The 4,624-nt window shown below is 46.1% G+C and overlaps 1 pseudogene; it reads left to right on the forward strand.

Annotated features, from left to right (window-relative positions):
* The first annotated feature begins 473 nt into the window (after positions 1 to 473).
* Positions 474 to 4,176, forward strand: LOC109765306 (probable beta-1,3-galactosyltransferase 14; annotated as a pseudogene).
* The last annotated feature ends 448 nt before the right edge of the window (positions 4,177 to 4,624 follow it).

Here is a 4,624-nt window from a genome sequence, read left to right on the forward strand (position 1 = left end):
CTGGAACTTGGTCCTCCGTGGCCTTCTTGATCCCTTCATCCTTGTTGATCTCCACGGGTTCTTCCCTCTTCAGCTCTATCTTCATTACCCAAGCATCGTTGTCACCATTGTTGGAGGAGGGGGACGACATGATGCCTGGCCTTGACAACCCTGACAGAAAACAGCTCGAAACAAGAACAGAGGGCAATTGCGTGATACAGGAGTCAAAACCTCCGGGATATTATATAATGAATTTTTACCGACCAAAATATGTATTGTGCAAGAAAACGGAGTCCGGAGAGCACACGAGGTGCCCACGAGGCAGGGGGGCGCGCCCTCCACCCTCGTGGAGCCCTCGTGTCCTTCCCGGACTGCTTCTTATTTTTCTATTTTTCTAAATATTCCAAAACAGAGAAAAATTGCCATTAGAACTGTTTTGGAGTCGGTTTACTTACCGTACCACATACCTATTCCTTTTCGGAGTCCGAAACGTTATGGAAAGTGTCCCTTATGTATTCCTCCGGGGTTACGGTTTCAATAACATTGGTTTCAACATTTATAGGATTACCTGAGATATAATGTTTGATTCTTTGACCGTTCACCACCTTCGGATTTGTGCCCTCGAAGTTGTTGATTTTTATGGCACCAGAACGATAGACCTCCTCGATAACGTAAGGACCTTCCCATTTAGAGAGAGCTTTTCCTGCAAAAAATCTTAAACGAGAGTTGTATAGCAATACATAATCACCTACATTAAACTCACGCTTTTGTATCCTTTTTTCATGCCATCTTTTAACTTTTTCTTTAAACAATTTGGCATTCTCATAGGCTTGGGTTCTCCATTCATCAAGTGAGCTAATGTCAAATAACCTCTTCTCACCGGCAAGTTTGAAATCATAATTGAGCTCTTTAATAGCCCAATAAGCCTTATGTTCTAGTTCGAGAGGTAAGTGACATGCTTTTCCATAAACCATTTTATATGGAGACATACCCATAGTATTTTTATATGCAGTTCTATAGGCCCATAATGCATCATCAAGTTTCTTGGACCAATTCTTTCTAGATCTATTAACAGTCTTTTGCAAAATTAATTTGAGCTCTCTATTACTCAATTCTACTTGACCACTAGACTGCGGGTGATAAGGAGATGCAATTCTATGATTAACATCATACTTAGCAAGCATTTTACGGAAAGCACCATGAATAAAATGTGAACCACCATCAGTCATTAAATATCTAGGGACTCCAAACCTCGGAAAAATAACTTCTTTAAGCATCTTAATAGAGGTGTTATGATTAACACTACTAGTTGGAATAGCTTCTACCCACTTACACTACTGGAATCAGCTAATTTGCCATCTGCCAGCTCTTTGCCGTCTGCTAGCGGATGGCAAAGAAGGTCTTTGCCATCAGCTACCCAAAAAGCAGACGGCAAAGAAATGGCAGACAGCAAAACATGCCTTTGCCATCAGTCACTTCTTTGCCGTCAGCTGGCGGACGGCAAAGAATCTTTGCCATCAGCTGGCGGACGGCAAAGAATCTTTGCCGTCAGCTGGCGGACGGCAAAGAGAGAGGTGGCCCCCCACTAACGAGCCGTTTACGGGAAAAAAACGCCCCCTCTTTGCCGTCTGCTAGCAGACGGCAAAGAGACAAAACAGCGGACGGCAAACCAGATCCACACCCACCGCGCGTTATCTCTTCTCTCCCTCTCTCCCCCCCGCCGTTATCTCTTCTCTCCCTCTCTCCCCTCCCCGACGCCCACCAGATCCGCACCCACCGCCGCCCCCACCGCTCCTCGCTCCGCCGCCTCCTCTCCTCGCCGGCCGTCTCCGCGGCCTGCCTCCTCTTCGGCCTTGCCGTGTTCCTCGCCGCCGCGGTCTCCCTCTCCCGGGCGCCCGCCGAGGCCCCGCGGGGCCGCTGCCCGGACTCCTCGCACCCGCTCTCCGTCTTCGTCGCCTGGGACCGGCGCCCCGGGGATGCCGCGGGCGGCGCCACCGACCTCCCGGCGGGCCTCGCCACCGGATCGCGCGGCAGGCACAAGGTCATGGCCTTCGTCGGGATCTTCACCGGGTTCGGCTCCGTCGGCCGCCGCCACGCGCTCAGGTGGACGTGGCTCCCCTCCGATCGGCAGGGTCTCCTTTTGAATTGCTGCACTCTTCTCACTACTACTGATAAATAGTGATTAATTAGTTTCTTTCCTGAGTTCGAAGAATGATGCATGAAGTTGGACAATCTATTGTTCTGTACAGGGAATTTGTACATTTGCTTCTAGAGTTCTAGTGGTAAACGTGCCCAAGTTCTGTTGCTTGATGATTGTCACAACTATTTTTTATTTTGGTTTCTGTCCAGTGATGATGTCGCTTAAGTGCTCTTGCAATTCTCATAATGTTCACTTTAGTGCAGGTTGGAGGAAGCTACTGGTCTGGCATTCAGATTTGTGATCGGCAAAAGCAATGACAAGTCTAAGATGGCAGCTCTTGAAAGAGAGGTTGAAGAATATGATGATTTTGTGCTTTTAGATCTTGAGGAGGAGTATAGCAGGCTTCCATACAAAACGTAAACAGTATAGCTAGTATCATATCATTATGTTATCTCTTCATATGGGAACTGATTTGATCTTATGTTTTAGGTTAGCATTCTTTAAGGCTGCCTATGCGTTGTTCGATTCTGATTTCTATGTTAAAGCTGATGATGACATTTACTTGAGACCAGGTGAGCAAGAAACTGACAACATCCAAGATATATGCTCTCGGTGGCTTTGACCAACATACACAAATTTTATTTTTGTAAGGTACACATACACAAACATACATTGGATGCATGAAGAAGGGGCCTGTTTTTACTGATCCCAAATTGAAATGGTTAGTTTCTTCTTTTCATTTTTTACCTAACACTTTTCCTTGTGAAGGATGTCTAACTCTAAGAAGCAATACATGCTGTTACATGCTAAATATATGGAAAGTACTCCCTCCGTTCGGAAATACTTGTTGGAGGAATGGATGTCTCTAGATGTATTTTAATATTGCAAAACCTGAACCAAAAGGGATTTTTTTTCTACGGCATAACAGTAGTGCATCAAAACTGTAGTCTTATGGTCTCACAAGTATTTGTGTTAAGATTCGTAATAGTTATCTGAAACCAAAATGGTTGGCATTGTCTAGTGGGCAAGGAGTGATGCCGTCAGTGATCCTTGTTTCACCTATCATAGGAGATATGGAAGCAGTGGAGCTCACATGGATTGGTCTAGTGGGCAACATTTACCATAAGGGCCTATTTTTTTCCCCATGTTCAGCGCTGATAACTGTTTTGGATTGGATCTAGTACTTTCATATCATAGGATATAAAGAAGTAGTGGGGCTCACTTGGATTGGTCTAGTAGGCAATATTTGCTGTAAGGGCCTAAATTTGTTTTTATATGTTTAGCGCTGACTGTTTTGGATTGGGTCTAGTACTTTCATATCTGCATTTTTTTCATAGTTAAGTTCTGAGCTTCCTGAGATATGTTTCTTTTAGAGCCAACAATTGTGCTCGAGTATTGGAAGGGAATGCAATGGTTAGCATGGAATGAGGTACTGGACTGTTTAGAATAGGTTAAGCAGCTTGTTGTTCTCAGTGAATAGGGTATGTACTACTAGCATGGACATGTATGTAATGGCCGGGCGAAAGTTGGTTATAGTGTTTCCATTTAATAACTAGATCCGGTGGGGGTGGGGGGGGGGGCTGTCTAAGAAAAACAGTGCGAACTTAGAGAAAAATTGTGTGGTTAACTGGTTAGAAATGCAACTGCAAGTTTAGGGGTACATAAAACATACGGTGTACAAGTTGAGGGAACAAGAGCGCAATTCATACCATATGTTTTTTTGTATTTGCGAACGCTCACCTGGGCAATTATACTGTGTAGCACTCGTCGCTGCCTGCTTATTGTTTTGATTGTTCTCTTTTGATGAACGCAGGTATGAGCCACAGTCCTTCCTACTTGGATCAGAATACTTCCTTCATGCATATGGGCCTATTTATGCTTTATCAGCTGATGTGGTGGCAAGCTTAGTTGCTCTGAGAAACAACAGGTAAATATTCTAAAACTCGCCAAACTGTACCAGTAAATATTATTTTTTGGGTCTTAGCATGCCAACTAGTACCAAGATTTTTTTTAACTTGGTACCACAGAAAGATGTATACCTAAAAAGTGCCCTGGGGCCACATGTTAGTGACACATGAATGGCACTTCACAACTTGAATGTGCCGTGGTTGTGGTTGTGGGATGTGCCGTGGCGCGGTGGTGCTGGATGTGCCCACGTCGCCGGCGGTGCTGGATGTGCCGTGGCGCGGTGGTGCTGGATGTGCCCACGTCGCCGGCGGTGCTGGATGTGCCGTGGCGCGGTGGTGCCCCTGGGTGGCGCCTCCGTGCTGCGGTGCCCCTGGTTGGCGCCTTCGTGCCCGTGCTCTCACTGGTGCCGCCGTTGTGGTGCTCTCTGGCAAGCTCCGGCTTGTTGTGGTGGTGTTGGTTGTGATGCTGGTCACACCATAGTGATGGTGTGGCTGCATCCTACTTCGGCTACAACTCCTTTTGGTGAGCTTCTCCTTGCTCCCCTCCTGATCTCTCTAATGCATAGCTCTAGATCTTGATCTTGTGGGATGTGAGGCT

The sequence above is a fragment of the Aegilops tauschii genome, chromosome 5, assembly GCF_002575655.3.
Source record: "Aegilops tauschii subsp. strangulata cultivar AL8/78 chromosome 5, Aet v6.0, whole genome shotgun sequence".
NCBI classification, from domain to species: Eukaryota; Viridiplantae; Streptophyta; class Magnoliopsida; order Poales; family Poaceae; genus Aegilops; species Aegilops tauschii.